The sequence below is a fragment of the Hetaerina americana genome, unplaced genomic scaffold, assembly GCF_022747635.1.
Source record: "Hetaerina americana unplaced genomic scaffold, ioHetAmer1.1.p SCAF_5, whole genome shotgun sequence".
Classification (NCBI taxonomy): Eukaryota; Metazoa; Arthropoda; class Insecta; order Odonata; family Calopterygidae; genus Hetaerina; species Hetaerina americana.
Window position 1 is genome coordinate 86,557,591 of NW_027287095.1, and position 19,033 is coordinate 86,576,623.

At 42.3% G+C, this 19,033-nt stretch overlaps 1 protein-coding gene across 2 annotated transcripts in view; it reads left to right on the forward strand.

Annotated features, from left to right (window-relative positions):
* Chc (clathrin heavy chain) overlaps positions 1 to 19,033 on the forward strand; it is a 114,454-nt gene that overhangs the window by 10,880 nt on the left and 84,541 nt on the right. The gene's annotated exons all lie outside the window — the stretch shown is intronic.

The window sequence follows — 19,033 nt, forward strand, 5'->3', positions numbered from 1 at the left end:
GGTGCTTTGTGGAGGGCAGTTTTGAGTACGTCGTCCGTCGGATGGGACGTTAAACTGCGGACCCCTTGGCGCCTTTCGTAAAGGGTGGGCTAATGCCGACGCCGGGTTTCTCTCCACCCTTCCTCCTTTCTCATGTATCCCATCCTTCCTCCTTTCTATGGTGCAAATGACCTCAGCTGTCGGCCGCCTCGCCTAAATACTACTACTACTACTACTACTACTCGTTTATTCTTTCCATAGTTTTCATTCGTGTTTTCTTCATCTCCGACACTACGTAGCATGTGTTACTTGCTTGATCCACCCATTCGTTTTTCTCCTATGACACATTCTTATAGTACAGTGATCCCATTTGTCCCTTTCTCCTGGTCTAATTGTCCATTCACTGCTACCATGGAGAAGGATGTTGTCAATACATGCTGTGATGAAGTGCTCCTTTACTTCTTTGTGTTGACAGCTGTCAGTAGACTTTTCTTCTGGTGGTATGCAGTGTTTATGTACTGAACTGTTTCCCCTCTTTATTGTCGGTGATTATACCGATACCCATCGGAAATTTCAGTTTAAAGTTTTCTTTTTAATGGAAAGGTGCAGCTGTGTCTCAATCGATTAAATTTGCAGTTTCACAAAGATTTATTTTGACGCCTGGATCATAAATGTTTACGAAAGATCTCGTCTGTCCTATATGACCGGTAATTCAATTATTCTCTCCTTATCGTAAATCTCCCAAGTGGTGTTTAGTATTAATGGATACGTGGTCGTCCTCTCTTTCTTCAGATTTCCCTTCTTTTCGACGCGTACCCTGGCAAGCCAATCGATATTTTCTCTAAACCTTCAGTTTTTATTTGTAATTTCGTTTTTTACTCGTGGTTATAACCTTTTTACGATCGGATTATTTCAACGGAGAGCTATTAAATGGGAAACTCGGGATTCAATTTTAACTCAACGACAATACCCTTAGTTTTTCAGCTTTAAAGGCCATTCTCCTTGCCTTATATTATTATATTTAGTTGCATATAGTTTTCATGCGTAAATAATTTTATGTACGTTTTACACATTATCTGTCATCTTTGACACCTTTGATAAACATTCATTTTTTTATTCCTAGGTGTGTATTCTTTTGTTCCATTCGTGAAACTTAAACAGTATGACGAAGACCAATGTGGGGCCCTCGATCGAAGCATATTAGGGTTATCATAGGAGAAGGTGGCCCATCAGAACCAAATTGACTAAGAAAGATAGGCGACCGAGGATTTAGTGGGTGTTCTGTTTTGTTAAGGATACTTATTCCTTCCTTTCACACTTCGCGCTGCCTTATCCTGTGCAATTTTGAGTCCTCGGTAGCTCTTTTGGGCCGTTTGCATGCACGCCTTTCCTGTTAGGGATATTGGGGCCAGTAATAGGTTGTGGTGGGAGAGCGGTGTAGGTGAAGGCAAGCATCGGGATGTTAGAACCTACTGTTTGAGGGAAGGGGAACTCTTCAGGACCCCAGCCAACTTAAGTTGTTCTTATCAGTTTTTCTTGGGAACGTTTTCCTCGTGTTTTCTTGAAGCGAGTGACTGCGACACCCCTCAAAGATTCGCCTATAATTGGAGCCAGTTCTTGGAAGGTGGGATGATGGCATTGTAGTCGCCAGTGCACTTGACTCCAATGCTTCCCTCGGCATTTTTACAGTTGAGGGAATATTTTGATTTATGCTTAACTGATTGAAGATTTCATATATTGGCAACTGCGATTATTAAGGTAACGATAGCTTTTAACGGACATGCGTCAAGGAAACTTCATACTTTCCTCGGGGCGAAAATTCCTAATTTGACGGTTATTCCGAATGGAGTTCTTCTTTCTGTCATTGAAATATTTTAATGTCCTCCAGTCTTCTTAGAACTGTGAACATAACGAATTAGTGTAAGCATTTCTATAGTGCTATTCGAATTGTTTCCTAGTTAAGAATCTGGTGTATTGATTCTTGTGCGCAGCTATTTCGACGAGGAAGAAATAAAAACATTCTCCACCCTCGTACTTGTCAATTGTTTTTTTCGGAGCATGAACCTTCTGTTAGTTTCAGGCTCAATTGTAAGCGGTTTGACTTCTTCGAATTAACTGGTGATGATTGAAAAAACTCATGGTAATTTTCTCCACGTACATGTATTTGATGAAATTCTTACCGGTTTTTCGTTTTTACATCATTATCAAAATTATAAAATATTCATTTAAGAAAGAAGTCAAAATGTCGAAACAGGTTAAGTATTTCAATAAAATTTCCAAGTTTTTTTTCTATAATTTTATATTGTTTTATTTTCACTCAAATTATATTCAATCAAGCAGATTCAATGATCAATTCAATCTGATTCCGGTAGATACTTTCTCCTCGCCCCTTCCCCTATTACGTGGTGTTAACAATCATTACCGTGCATCAATGACCCCTGGCACAGTTTCAATAAAAGTGTACTCGCAGATGTGCTGTCGTAGTCCCTCGTTAGTTGAGTTTGTAATGGTCTCACCTGGATGAAGAGCAGGCGGCATCAATCTTAAGTAGTTCGGAATCAGTCGAGCACTTACGTGACAATCTTAATTCCGAACTGTCATTCGGAGAACCCATTTGAAACTTGGGTTCATCTCCTTGGTTGTGGGATAATATGATAGGAAAGCCCTATGGGTGGTGTTGGTGCGAAACGGTTTGGAATTAGTGCAAGAATGCGTCTGTTAATTAAGGAAGTAGGTAATTAAAGAATTCCCGCAGGATTTGTAGTAGAATATCGAAATAGCGGTTGCCAGTTGAAGTAGGATTGGAGGAGTCCCAGTACACAAATAAGTGGTGGTAGTAGACGAGACCGAAAGGCCTTGGTGAAGATATAGGAAGTATGATTTCTCTTGGCAACGGAGGGGACATTATTAGGGTCCCCACAATATTCTGACAGATCATGTCTCTCGAAGAATTAAATGAAAGCATTTTTAGTCCGGAATGCACAAATATAGACTTTCTCTTTTCTTGCTCAGTTCTCGATGATATTATTAAAGGTATTGAACAACCACGGTCGAAGGTCCAATTATAATGTGACTTACCTATTACGTTAACATTTCTTTTGCCCTGGTATATTCATCGAAAATTGGTACTTCGGAAGTCACCTTAGCACCACGTTTCTGTGGTGGTTCGCGCTGTTGGGTGCATAAATTGGAGTCCATGGCTGAGCGTTATGTTTTCTCGCCCCACACCCTCGGAATGCTTTTGAACTCCTCCATTCTTGCTCAACTACCCCAGATGGATTTTTGCCATTTCTGTGCGGACCTTCGTCAGCTTAAGTGCGGCCTGTTGCGCCTCCCCCCCACACCCTAAACCTCCCTTCCCTACCGTTTGTCATTTCGCCAGAGATCTCTCTCCTAATGCCGCTACGAATAAATTTCCACGCTATGATGACGTCATCTTGAATTGCTGATTCTCCGCGTGAAAAGTACGGCCATTGAAGGTATTGGTTGCTGGCGCACCCTTTCCCTCCGCAATCCTCTTTCTCCCCCCCCCAACCTCCCTTTCGCGTGCCCCGTGACATTAGGTCTTCGTGTGAGAGAGACCACCGCAAGGATATGAAGTTTTATCGTTGGGAAAAAGGAAATGTTTGCTATTAATCATCGTCTGAAATTGCTTTTTAGAAGCTGTCGAGTGAGGAATACGTAAATAAGGAGAGGGGATAATACTTGACGTGTTCTACTCCGGCTAACCAGGGTGTGGCATTGGCTCAAATCTTTTTGTTTGAAATAATCGCTGTAGACTCGCACTTAGGGTTGGTTGTAGAATCCAATGCGTGTGAGCTTCATTGGTCGAAGGCTGCTCGTATAAACACTCCCTGGGTTTACAAACTGGACGATACATTTTACTGTTCCCGCTTAAAACGAATAAATATTTTCGAAATAGGCTACCGAAAATCTCGTTTGATATCAAGACTTAGAGGCAACATTCGGAAAGTGATGGAAGTTCTATTTGGAAATTAAAATGACAAATCTAGATTCCCCTTCACTTGGCTCAAGTTTCCAATTTAATCTCGATCAAGAAAGCTTTCACTAGTAGCTTGAAATGCTTATTGGATATTATCACAATAGAGACAATGTTTAATTCTAACCAGCTTGAAACATTACAATTACATCGGAATCATGATTCATATTGGTTTCATTTATCATGATTCATATTTTTACCTGAAAGTCTTTGATGTGTTTTGCAATTAAATGGAATGTAACCAATTAGAATCGTCAATCGTGCACACTTGATTTCGCGAACAACACTTGGTCGGTAGTATGCGAAACTGCGACTATCACAATTTGTTTCCAATGTTATTACATATATGTCCCGTCGACTCTTGTTTGTACATAATACGGGCTCTTCAACAATGAAGAAATATTTTCGTATTTTGTGCAATAGATGGCTGAGGTCGAAAGATCCTGGGTGACCAATGTCACCCAGGATCTTTCGACTCAGTCGATACCTTGATTCAGAGTCGTGATCAGCTTACCCAGAGTTAAGATCGTATGAAATTCATTCTTGTATTCATGTCTTCTCGTCAAGTTTTCTCGCCGTAATCGTCATAGTCCCGCTTGGGACTTTTTATTCATCGCTCGAAGATAACGCGAAACCCTTGCGGCCCTAGTTTACGCCTCGGATCGCCCAATGTTCACCATCCGTCACTTCAGGCCCTCATTTTTTTTAATCTTTCGAGAGTTATGATTCTCATGCGCTCTCCACGCCTGCCGGAACCTCGAGAACTTGAAGCCCTGGCGGGCGCGAACCTCCGGAATGACCTTTACCTTTCTAAGAAATGACCCATTTGAGTCCGAGCGGAGTCACGACACGGCGGTCGCGGGGGTTGACCCCGTTGGGGAAGTCGTGTGTGTGTGGCGTGTCTACGGTCCTTTCGGCACGATCCACGCCTGTGTTTCATTTAACGGGAGCAGTTATTTATATTTCCTTCAGATAAAAGTGTTTCACGGACATTGCCTTCATCACCTTTCTCCCGTCAACTGCCTGCCGCACCCTTCGATATGTAGGAGTTGATTTTTTCCCAATCAACCGCAGCCCCCCCCCCTGGACGGGTGGGGCTGCGGAACCCTTTGTTTTCCAGAACTTCGATTGCAAAACTCTGCCTCCCCACCCTCCTCTTAACACCTCCCGTTTCTGCGCGAGGAGGAGGCGAGATGCTGGTGGACGAATACGTCTCTCTCGAGACTGGTCAATGAACGAGCGAGTGAGCGTCATCCTCCCGCGATCGTCAACTTTCCACGATTCAAACTCTCACTGGCTGCTTAAGACGTAGTGTGCTCGATGTCGTCATAAACTCCCCACGTGATCACTACAGTTCATGACGACATAATGAATTATTCCTGGGGCGATTAATGGAATGATTTTTTCATTAAGGGCAAGAGAAGTCTTCCGGGAAAGGTAATGCTTTCCTCGATTGGGACAACCCACTCCAGTGACCTTCAGTTGAAAAGATGTGCTCCCAAGAGCACCAACATATCATTTTTCAAGAGCCGTCGGACTCAGTCCTAATACAATAGCTCGGATTGTAAAAATGCTATAAGTGTATTGTTATTTCCAAAATAGGTGTCATGGCTGCTTGATTATGCGCGTGTAAAAGATGCTCTTATTTGGTCAGTAATTCCTTTTAATGGTTGCGTGGTACCGTAGTGGGTTGAGCGTTCGGCCGGCATCATGGGCACCAATCAGAGTACTATCACCTGCTCCCCTCAAACCGTGAGAGTTTTCGTATTCTTTCCTGGGCACATTCAAGTGGCCGGAGAGTATTGACTGCTCCCCCCCTCACTCATTCACGCGCATAAGCTGCTAATTGTTAATGCGTGGATTTAAAAATGGTGGTGCTTACTACGCGGTAAGCTGTACCCTCCATGTGTTATCCTAACAATCTTCAGGTTGACACATCTATCTAAAGTACTAATTTAATATGGATGGTTATCTCAACTAATAAAAAAGGCTCTGGGATGGACTTCAAATCGTTTCAATGATGCGTAATTTTCATCTATTTTTGTGTTTATTGTTATATCCATGGGATAAACATTATCGTTAATTCTTAAAATGTGCGTACCTCTAAAACGCGTTGGGACCAATCAATAGACAACACACAATCATTATTGCGTATGACTATACTATATTTAAACTCGGAATGAAAAATTCATCGCTAGTAGTTATTGTTTGGTGTCATAATACTTTAAAGTTCGTGGTTTTTGAATAGGATATTTCGTAAAAATGAGTATAGAAGCTTAATGCTAGCAAGCCAATCGATTGTTTGGCGAATTTCGATGAACATTGTACAAGGCGTGTTCCGATTGGTAGCTCATTTCGCTCGGTGATTGTTGAACATCAGTCGCGTGTGAGAGCACCGCCTGAGATCTGACTTTCGCGCTATTCCCAGAGTGCAGCGGGTCTTCATGTCTGTCGTGTATAACAACTGATGAATTCACCAGAGGTCTCTCGCTTACCGTGGCGGATGGAAGAGAGCGCGGCAAAAGGGCGGATGCGTTCCAGACCGCTGGATTTCCGCTTCGGGTGGCAGCAAAAGGCGTTGCACCTGTCGGCAATGGCGCAGGTTACAGTTCCGGGAGTTATTCGCCAAGGAGTCTTTTGAATTAAAAATGCCGGTACTTCTGGTGGCGCTCTCGTCGGTGCATTGCGATGATGCTTAGGCGCTGGGTTTTTTCTGTCTCACCTGCAAATGAGAGAAACTACTAAGGGGACTCTGTTGTGAATTGAAGTGGTGGTGGTGTTTCGGCGAAGCCCCTCCCGATTACCTTGATATCCATTGGATATCATATAACAATCGAAGAGTTTATGATTACCTACGTAGTTGGAAATTTGAACGTATCTCAGATGCTGTGAACATAACCTTTTTATTTCCACTAAAGACTGTAGACAGAATAGCCCTCGGAAACATCGTCCCAGTATCTTAGTCTTGAGAAGGACAAAAAGATAACTCTTGGATTCCCTTCTTCTCTTTTTTTTTAAATTTTTATTTACTTGCCGATGGACGCATTTCTCCAATAGTGAGTTCATCCGCGCAAAGAAAGTCGACTTAACAATATTCGAGGAGATGGCGTCACGTGTGTTAACATGGTTATTGCAAAATCGTAATATTTCTTGCAGATGGGCAAAATCATCAGATTTGTCATTTCGCAATTGTTTAACTTGATTATTAAGGAATCTGATATTTATTTCCCTGAATCGAAAAGGCAATCAGAATTTCCCCTCGAGAATAATCAATGGATAAGAAGCGTAATCCGTGAAGGTTTTGAGACTACTGTGGAATTCATTAGGTTTTCAGTCGAGGATCGGACATCTTTCTTAAACGCAGAAAAGGTTTGCTGAAATCATTCCTCCTCGGTTAAAAAAGTGGGCCTACTACATGTTTTATTTTTGGTGAATTGTGTGGTGAATCCATTCGTGGCTTAAGTGTATTAATCTGTCTCACATCTTTTTACCAGTTCGGTGTTCCATTCTGCAACAAATCCCTCGGCTGTTAAGACCTGCGTGTGATGAAAAATTACCTCCCTTGTCCTAAATCAGTGATCTGCTGCTTATCTCGCTGTACTAACTGCCCACTCGCGGCATTAATTGTGCCTCGGGTAATGTCTGAAAATTCTCTCATAAGATTTAAAATCTTATCGGTCTTTTTAAGAAATGGACTGAAGAAGGATCCGTGAGGATTTTCATCAGAGCATAAGAAGTGGGCCAGTTGGGGGTTTTTGTTTTACCACTACCACCGAGAAAATGGCGCCTTTCGGTGGAAGGAGGCAAAGGGGTGAATAAAGAAAGGAAGTGAGTGATTTGTCGGATACAAATTCTGAAATTGAATCGACTGGAGTAGATACTTTTTATTTGAAAATACTTCGGCTCCATGACTTTTGTGTTTGAAGTAGCTTGCGAATTTTTCGAGTGAAATTCAGATGTCGCGCCGTATTGCATACATTATCATCACCAGGGGTTTTTAGTCTGAAATTTTGAAAGAATTGACTGATGAAATTATGAGAATGCAGTCGGTGAGCATTGCTCTCGTGTGCCAGCTCGGCGTGAATCATGTTTGATTCTTGAAGTGAGTCTGGATTCACTCTCCGGAGTACCTACGGTACGCTCTTGGGAATAATTTCTCATTTGCTAGTCTCGCTATATATGGTTACCTTGCACGGTTCTTTTGTCTCGGAGGTAGCTAATCTACGCTGCTGAATGTTTCAGTAGTTTGCGGAGAGTAAGGGCACTGCAAAAATTAAGTCGGGACGTATTCGTCCTCTTTCTCTCTTTCTCTTTGGCATTGCGAGAAATGGCTCGTTGTCGCATGTAATTATTCGATCTCTTGCGTCGACGACTCTGGGCCATTGGAGCGCTGCTTCTCCCTCTGTACTCACTCCACTGGAAAGGTAAACACCTTTGTTCCGTTAAATCCCCTTAGCCAGTTGGCGGATGTAATTGGAAAATGCAGCCGTAGGAAGCTAGGCTGTGTGTGGCGGTTTCATGTCCTTGCATTGCATTTCCATCGCTGGTGCCTGCCGTCGGCGTACTCTTGGCGCGGACTACTTTACTCTCGTACGGTCGCAGACGACCTTATACGCACACGAACGTTCGTACATGTTTCAGCTCTTTTTGATTATAATTGGGGCTTCTCCAGTTTCTGCGTACACAACTGAATATTGAATACCGTTTTGGGGGACTTACTCCTAGGTCGTAAATGTTATTGCATGTTGGTATTTTCCGGCGATACATTATGGAATTTGCTGGAAATTGGTTGAATAAGGTACACTATGTTATTCCACAATGAAGTTCAATAGTTTACGACCATGGTTTCGACGTTAATCGTCGAGATCATGGTTTCCAAATATCTCACTGCTGTAACAATTGTATTTTGCCTTGGATTTTTATTGATTTAGGAACTGGATCTATTAATGCAAACGGAAACGAAGATATAATTGAGTTTTACTGGAGATTTTTTGAGAAGCTTGTCATCGTGTGAAAAGTGGTAACCAAAAATGATGATCTATGTAATAACGGTCCACCGGAATTCTTTTTTGGAACTGTGAAGCAGTTTTGAGCCTTCGCTTGAGATGTTGTCGATCGTACTGGCAAAACAAAACACTGCAATTACATTAATATTTATATATTTTCCACTTTCACGATCATAGATTCATTTGTCGGGTGTTAACTCTCCCTTTTGATTTAGATTGAAACTCTTGGTTCTTATGTGTTGTGGTTGCATGGGTTCACCACCTTAGGATGCAGTAAGAAATGTATCCAATGACGTGCAAGCTAGAATTTGAAAAGTAGGAAGCCGAAATAAGACTACCACATGGACATGCAACATGCAATGATCTCCTTCCCCAAGGACACAGGCAGGGAATGTGACCCAACGCTGCAGGTAGCGGGAGGGTCCCCCCCCCACAGAGAGAGATGAGGGATGGAAAGGGGGCAAATAGACATAATTTTCTATTCTCTTGTATCTTTCTCTCTGCGTGTATCCCTCGTGAGGCTTCTTAAACGACCAATTGCCGGAGTGGGATGAATTAGCCTTCATGTTTAATCTCGTAAATGAATGATACCTCGTTAGTACTCAGCAACTTCGGCATTGGATTCGGACCAGTCGGGTTTACGGCGACCTCCTTCGCGATCACTCTCGGAGCGTGTTATAAAGGTGTCGCGACGTCGTTTTTGGGAGGAGGGGCCACCTGCTAGACCGTTATAATTAGCGTACACTTGTCGGGAGGGGGGCGCGGCAGCGGCGGCGGTGGGTGTCATGGCGGTTGGTGTCCATTCATTGTCCGGCGGTGTGTGTGCAAGCATGATGACTCCGCAGCGCGTGGGTATGACTCCGTCGTCGGCTGGAGGGGGGGGTGGAGTGGGTGTTGAAGGGGTGATTTCCTCTTCTTCACCCATTGCTCTCCCTCCGTGGCGTCGGTTGAGTGTACCACGTCTGCGCGATTCCCGCGGGGTGTGATCTCAGGTCATCCAGGGAGGAGGAGAAGGAACGAGTTCTTCCCTACGCCGTGTTCTCAAGGTTGTGCCGAGAGAGGGAGGGGAGGGAGGTTTATCGACGTATTCCGACCACGTGACAAGGTTCCCTCGTGCGTTATCGGGGAATGCGCTGGAGCGAATGAACGGGGGAATGGGATGCTGGAATACGTGTTGTGTAGTCTCCCCTTTTCCAATCTCGGCTGGCAGGATTAAGGAAAGCCACGTGTCACGCTTGGATGAATCTCAGAATACCGTGGTCGATGAGTTCCTTCTCAAGTTGCCGAATTGGATCGCGTGTGCAGCGTGGAAGAGTTAAGATTTGTAAACCGATGTTATGTTCAACTTAGTAGCGTATCCTAAATATTGGAGGAGCTTGGCGGGGAATCACTCAATGGAGCCAAATTTAAATTACTGATTGAATCTCTTTCATAAATTGGAATGTCGTCTTTTTTAGCAATGATATTGAAAATGTATTAGCACCCCCATCTTTCCACAGTAAGAGAGATCAAGTCCATAAAATTAGAGAGATTAAGTGTAAAACAGATGGATTTAAGATTTAATTTTTTCCACGAACGATCGGGGATCATAATAACATTATTCGACCGCGGTATGGTCATGTTCAGGTAAAATTATTCTGTGTATTCACCCACTGCCATACACCCCAGCGGTGGCTGGCAGGGTATATATGTAAATAAAAAACGTTCTTCGCTGGTTTAAAGTTGTTGCTCTTTGCGGTAATTAAGGTTCATCATGGGTAAATAACATAATTCACCGTTAATCATTAAAAATTATGAAAACTTATAAATTTATTAAGGCTTCTCCTTCACTATCAAAAAGTTTGATACGGTCGCCCGTCAAATGTTTAAGAAATCCTCAATCACCAGTATTCTTCAAAGAGGAAGAGTTTCCATTTTACATGTGGTATTGTCAACTATAGTATATGTGCCAACACAGAGTAAAACTTTTAAGCACTGGCTCAGCACAAACTTTTTCTTAAAACATTTTTCAAAGGTAACTTAGAGATGGGGGTATTATTATTAATTAAAACCATTAGGTGACTCCTTTGTATTTTTTGTTCAAAAATGAATTTTAATTACGTTTATTGTGCGGTCATGCTGCTCTTAATTCGATGTTATTCGGGAAAGGTCGTGGTGACAATGGATGCCTTTTCGCTCGATAATTATTGGACTTTCAAGTTGAGGACCGGAATACGCGAACCGAACCCGATATTGAAACGGTGTTTATACGAGTAGCTTTGCAATAAAAGACTACTGTTTGTCCAATTATTTCTTTACACATTAAAAGCGGAAACTCTTGCTGCAATTTACTAATGCGCTGCAAGCAGGATGCCGGTAGTAATCACACTGATCCTAATGTTGCTATGCACTTAAAAGGAAAGTTAGTATTGATGGAATGGTATGCCATTAGACGGAAAGAAAGGTCTGTGTTTTTCCACGCTTCCTGGATACCGGCCCAGCGTGCATAAATATATCGAAGTTATTGAAGCTAGTGTCTCCAATGTGTAATGAATTTAAATTGTTTGGACCAGACATGAATATTTTGTGAACACGTTTAGGATTGGGTACCAAGGTTTGTCTGGTTAATACCACTTTGGTTAATTATCTCTTGAAATTAGTGTGAATTCTGGTTATTTAGTTGTTTAAAACGTATTATATTTCGCTTCGACACGCTTAATGTGCCACAGAGACCTGAGGGCGTATGTCTTGGGATCTGCCGCTCCTTGTAACGTGCCTGGTCGAAGGGTGTCAAAGCCTCAAATGGCTGCTTTCTAACGTTGTTGATTTTGACCAAGCTCTCCCTATTTTACTGAGGCGCTCCGTATTTGCACCGTACCCGCAGACAGCGCGTCCAATAGTACGGCCTGCTGGCGAGTCTTGTGGAGACAAAAAAAAAACTTACGTCGTCAATATTGATTTCTTGATTGATCGTTTCGCGGTGTTTGCAGGCGGGCGACGTTTCCCCTGGATGGCCATTGCCGCTTGAAAAAAAAGTCTCTTTCCCCGAAGTTAATCGGTTTTTTGTCGTATTTTTTACTGGGCGCCTCTATGCAACCTTGGATTGATGTCGGACGATTTTGAGTCCGAAAAGAGTCAAGTTTTTTACATCACTGATTTAGTGTGTTTTGTTTTCATCCAGCGTGTTCTGTATGACTGACTTAACGTCTTAGTATCTGCACGTGCGTCCAAGATTTGGAGTTCAAATCTTTTGTTCACTTGTCACTAATGTCCGTTGGGAGAAAAAAGATAATTACGGTATGTTTATCGACGTGCTATTTTGAAATTCTTTCGAAGTATATTTGCATTTTTTTCATTCGTTCTAATTGTGTGGAATACGTTCGTTTTTACGTGCACTCGTCTAATAAATTCGCTTGTTGTCAATGGGGAATCAACTCACCATCGTAGGTTCGAGTTTTCGTGACTATCCTCTTCGGAAATGTTAATGACGTACTGCGGTTTAATTTCTCTCTGTCGGGAATGACGTTCTTTGCCCGCAGCAAACGACCGCTTGGAAAGTGGGGGCAGAGTTGTTTCCACCATTGGGTCAATGTCGGTGGTTTGCGTGGCAGGGCGATTCCCCTCTTATACCAGTCCGCCACGCATTGGTGCCAAATCTGTGGCACGTATTGGCATTAAGTTATCTCGTGTTTAAGCGAGGACTGGAAGTAGTCATTGGTACAAAAGTTCTTAGTTATCGAGCCATCCATCATAAGATATCATTAATTTTTCTCGCGTTTTAACGGAACTTGCTAACTTTCTTCCGCCAAAACTTTTGGGGATGTATAGGAATTCCGAATGTTCCAAATCTCTGGTAGAAGTTATTTTTTTTATCGGTCATAAAATGGTGATTCTCTTATCTCCATTTTTCTCAACTAGTTGGTCCCATTTCAAAATCGCTATTCTCTCACAGGTGGGGACTGGTACTCAAGATTTTTTAAATTTTTATTGGCAGCGTCGTTAGTTTTAGATGCTCTTCTTGGTAATTCACAAAGTGTACACATTTCCATTATCGAACAGCACCCTTTTCCTAATGTGTAAGCTGTAAGGGCATTGAGTATTGTGTGAAAATTGGCCCCGCCACGCCAGACTCATGTCATTATTAAATTCCCGGTGTACTCCTCCCTGAGCAAACTTAACAAACTGCTGCAGTTGAGTTGTAAACTAACATATCTCCGCCATTCTTCCTAGATGGTGGAATGGATTTTCAATTAAACTAAAGAACTCAATTTCTACCTTTTAACACGACAGGACGTGGCTTCTTCTGCCTCATTGAAACCATTATTATCATAATAATGATTCCGTCGGTATCTGAACAACCCGCGGCTTTCGGGTACGTGAAGATACCTCGCTGACCAAGTTGACGTTCTCCTCTGGCGGTGCCAAGATCTTGCTCTCGTGTGTACCCGTTGTACGAGGGTCATCCGGAAAGTAGTACCCGTTCGTGAAATAAAGACACAAAAGTAAATATTAACAAACATAAAAAATTTTATTTGAAAGAGGATACTTTAAACTACTTCTCAACATAATCTCCAAGCAAATTAAGGCATTTGTCATAACGTGTGACAAGTTTCTGTATTCCTGCTGCATAGTCCTTCGCCGCCAGCTCATTGAGATACGCGAGGGACCCATCTTGCACAAATTTTTGCATAATGCAGATGGTGTTTAACAATTTCATGAACAATTGTTCGAGAAACATTGGGAAAATGCTCACAGATGTCATCAATTGTGACGCGCCGATCGTTCCTCACGAATTCGTCAACTGAGCTCACCAGTTGGTCTGTAATGACAGACGGTCTCCCCGAACGCTCATCGTCGTGTGTGTTCCCCCTCCCCATGTTGAAGTTGCGACACCACCGCCGAACAGACGACTCGTCCATTACATTGTCTCCATACACCTCCTTTAATTGGCGATGAATATCACATGGGCGAACGTTTCTTGCATTGAGGAATTTAATCACTGCCCTCACTTCACAACTGGCGGCGTTCTCAATTTTTTTAAACATTGTAAACAATCACAGAAACAACACAGGCAATGCTAGCGTCACGCAACTTGGCTCAGAGAAGGCAGACAAGCCACTGAAGCTATCTGACCTCGTCCAGCGGCTACTCGCGTCGTCAGCACTTCATGCGGCACGAACGGGTACTACTTTCCGGATGACCCTCGTATATGGAGCTACGTGCCGAAGAGTGCGTAGTAAACCAGTTATCCGAATACTCCCAGAACCCGACTATTTAAAAAAAACGGCATTTCGACAGCACTAATGCTTAAATGGATCTTTCAACAGTGATTTTTGCAGATTTACACCACGAAATAAGCTGCATATTGTTTCGAAGGTTGTCTGATGTTTACCCTTTTTCCGCATTTATCAAGATCATTTCAACAAGCCTGGTCATATTTATCCTGAACGATAGAATATAACTTATTATGCGCAATGGGCGTTTTAAATTAAAAGGAAGGGTTATGTGGAGTAAATAATTTCTGCCCTGGAAAACGGTAGTGTGTGTGTGGAACAACTCTGCAAATACCTGGTTTCTCACCCATCGTGTGCCGTGCCACACCCCCTTTAGACGTGTGGAAATGTCCTTGACTCGAGTTTAGGCCAGTGGACTATTCCAATTACGATCTGAACTTTGGTATCATGGAAGGGCATTTGGCATTGGACGGCAGAACCCTTTCTCCTAAAGTCTTACAAAAATAAGAAGGTTGAAAGGGTTTCCCCCAGCACTTGATCATTTTGCGGGGGGCGTCGGGAAGGATTTGACGAGGCAAGTCTGCAGGAAAATGTCCGTCCGTGTTGGTGCACACAAACAGTCAACGCGTGCCTTCCGAAATAGTTCGATCGTTTCCTTCGTTTCGTAAAGTGCTCTCTGCAGTTTCGCGTGTGACGACGCTGACGGGGCACGCGCGCCTTGCGTTCGTCTTCCTCTTGGCCCACCGTCGAAGGTGTACTATTTATAGAGAGTCAGTCCCTCGTGTGTTTGTTTGTGGGGACACCCATCCGACATCACCCAACCTCCCTCCATCCATCCATCCTCCCCCACTTCTTTACACCCCCTTTCCACGCCTCACTTTCATTCCTCAGGCGCCCAGAAATTGTCCGGTTCATTCCTCCTCATGTCATTTAGTTCATTCGTCTGTCGTCTCCGCTCGTCCACTATTCGTAAGTGCGCCGAGGACTCGAATCATATTCCCGCTCTTGAATGTCGCGCACAACTGTATTATCCTCTGAAAGGAATCGCAAAGAAAAAAACTGTTCTACCATGACCACCCTATTTCAGACATCCCCGATCACAATTCGTCATGAATTTTCCTTGCCAATAGTGGAAAAAATGTCGTCGGGTTACCGGAAATCAAATAACGATACATATCTAAAAATATTTGAATTTTAGTCACGAAGATTGTATTACCGTAATTGTATAACGATGGCTTCATATGAATTTTTGTATCAAAACTTTGGCCCGATGAGTGTTGCCCAAAATTTAACATTACATCATATGAATGTATGGTATTCCAAAGGATGCCAAAGTTCACTATATATATTTCTTCCGCATAGATCACCGGCAGGGTATTAGAGTTGAAATAACACACTACCGGTCTGCAGCAATGGTCTGAGTCTTAAGCAATGGATGGCTTCCTTGTCTCTTTCCAAATTAGTACCAATCCAATGTGAAACACTGCATAGATTGAGTAATAAATGTTTTTATTCACTGTAATGTAATTATAAACTTTCACAAATACTCGTATTAATGTAGGAGTATTTGTTTGTATTCGTATTTTGTTCGTATAAATACCAATTACTACTGAATTCGCAAAAAATGCCTTCAATAAGCACTGGAATAGAAAACATAAGAATAAATCACTCGATAACATTGATAACATACTTAAGTAACATTATAGCAACAAGCCTACGTTTACTCTTTGCACTAATAGTGTTCTTGACATGAATATAGATGCTATTTTGAAGCGCACTTTGCGGTCGTTTTGGTGGAAAACTTCGATAAAAATCTACTCTGCAATATCCACTCATGACCTTATTGTTCATGGCCTGTGTTGCGTTACAAAGCGACATCATCACGTTTTGCGACTAAACCATGGTCATGGACAATTAAGATTTGCGTGGAAATCGAACTCTGATACTTAGAAATTTTCCCAGTCAGTAAGGTTTTCACAGAGTTTCACCCGAGACTGTTTTTTGTATCAAGTTGCCTTGATCAGTACTCTCGTCAGCGGTGCGTGGAATTGATTTTCCTTGAACATACCTAATTTCTCGAGACGACACCTGATTATAAGAGATTATTATGTGGAAGAAATCAAAAGTAAACATTGATGTGGAATTTGTGTATAGTGTGGCACACCGTTGTGTTATTCTTGTGGCATAGGTTCGCCACAGCTATCTTTACACATTTAACTGGTATCGCAACATAAGTGACAGTTTCTTAAGTCGAAATTGGCTGACGTGGCTGGCTGTTTTTTTTAGCCATTATTTCATGTGGCGACAGAATGCCACTCTCAACTATATTGTTTCGGAATCTCATTCTCAAAAGTGATAGTTATGTGGAGCTTTTGAATTTTAAGAGAATACTTTGTTTAACAAGTGCATTAATGTATAGCTATTGAGATGTGAAGGAAGAAACATACGCCCGATGACGTCCTGGAAATCTGTATACCCTTTTCACCTGTTGTTATCGAGCAAATTATTTTGTCATCTTGCGGATGTGTTTTCATAAAATGTTGGAAACCAACGTTTTTATATAATTTATATGCCTAATATACCCCTTGGGTAGCAAAGTGTTTGCCACTCTTTTGATTTTCATTACGTTGACTGTCATGGCTTTAAATTGACTTGGCTCTTGCTGAGTGCCACTCTTATCCCTGTCCATTGTTGGTCTTCCCTTTGGAGTTAAAGAGGAGATTGAATTTTGCGAAGATTACATTCATTAGTATGCGATGTGGTTTCTTTTTCAATTTTAGAGAATGGCAAGATGCTACAGTTCCTTCCCACGAAATCCTGATCTTCATATTGAAAAGAATTCACTTCCGAAAGTGACTGCAGGAGTAATTACATTTGTGACCTGATCTCATTCGAGTCCCGAGCATCCCTAATTGAAATTGTGGCCAGTAAGGGTTCGAAAGTGGCGTTAATTGTTTGGCTTGATGGCGAAATGAAACCATCAAGGTGTTCTCCTCACTTCCATCACCCCCCCCCCCCACAACACCTCCCACCCCTCGATTTCGCGGCCCTCTCCCTCGGTGAGGAGAGTGCGCGGCTATTTCACCGCCGTCGTCTGATCGGTATGCAACCTACTCCCCATCAGGTCCCTCTTCATCTCCGAGTACCTCCTTCCTCCCATTATCCCGTCCAACATCCCTATCCTGTTCCTTCCCTTTCCTCGTTTGCCTAACATTCTCCCCTCTATTGCAGTCTTCAACATCCCACTGCCGGTCAATACGCCATTAATCCTTTTTTTTCTGCCTTCATAGGATTTCTCCCAACAAAGCCCTCTCTTCGCCCACCATACCAAGTACTTACTCGTTTGTTTTCTTCTCTGTCCATTTCACCTTCTCCATTCTTCTCCACACCCACATTTCAAAAGCCTCCAGTCTACGTCTATCCTCCTGCTTCAATGACCACCTTTCCGTGCCGTACATAGCTACGCTCCATATCAAAGTTTTTACGAGTCTTTTCTTAACATCCTTCCTCAACGTCCCTCTCATCAACTCCCTCCTTTATGTGAAAGCCTCTTTGCCTAGCGCAATTCTTCTCCTTACATCCCTACTACTTTGACCGTGTTGGTCCAAAACACTTCCGAGATACGTAAACTGTTCTACCTGCTCTAGTTTTTGCCCTCCTATTTTAATGTTTAGCTTAGCCTTTTTCTTTCTAGAAAATCACATTACCTTTGTTTCATTAATATTAATCCAAGAGGATTATGAAATATTATTGTGTATTCTCTGATTTCTTTACTTTTGAATATTCTTAAAGTTTTGATGCTTCCCACTCCCCCTTACATTAATACTCTCATTATTCTTCTTGGCTTGTGGGTTCAAATCTTCCAAAGGATCACTTATTCCCGATGCGACACGATCCCCCTCGGGGTGTGTCGCTGGATACGTTCAGTCACCGGCCACGGAAATGTTCTGGGATGAGTCTGTAAATAAGAGCAAGATTTCACGATGTATCATATAGGCGTTCTCCTATTTTTTGTTGCAGTCTCTAATTGCGCAAGGAGATGAATTAAGGTTTCACTGTAACTAACCTCTCTATAGCATCTATCTATCTCTAGTTTACTCACTTTTTCGACCTGTAGTAATGTAGGACGTACATGATATGGTCGCATGTATAAAATGTCGTGATTGGTACCTTTTCATCAATATGTTTTATGTGGAGTCTCCCAAGGTGCTCTCAACTCCTCGATTAAATACTCAGGCGTTACCCTCGCTCACGACTTATCCTTGGTAAAACAATTACGGGGCATATGTGGACAAGCTAACAAAAAATAGGATTCATTGGAAGACTGTCATGGGATTGTGATGAAAAGGTTGAAGAAATTTTTAGAATTATGCTGCTTGTAAATGGGTTTCTCACGAAGTTTGATTGATTGCCGAATTGGATCGCGTGCAGTGTAGATGAGTTAGATATTTAAAACTTCGGTATGATAAACTGAGTTGCATATCAAGATCACAAGAGGAATTAGATTGGGAATCACTTGCAGAGCAAAAGTGAAAATACAGATTAAATCTCTTCCATAAATTGGAAGGATGTATCTTTAGCTGTGATGTTGAAAATGTATTAATAGCCCCACGGAAGGAGATAATGTGAATAAAATTATGAGAGATTAAGTGTAGAACAGACACATATAAGATGTAATTTTTCCCACGAACGATAAGGGATCAAAATAACTCGGTCCGACCGCGCTAGGGGGTGAAAATTATTTTGTGTCAAAATTAGTCTGGTGGGTAATCACCCCATGCCACACACCCTAGCTTGCTGAGTATTATGGTAAATAGAAAGAAAGAGGAAATCCT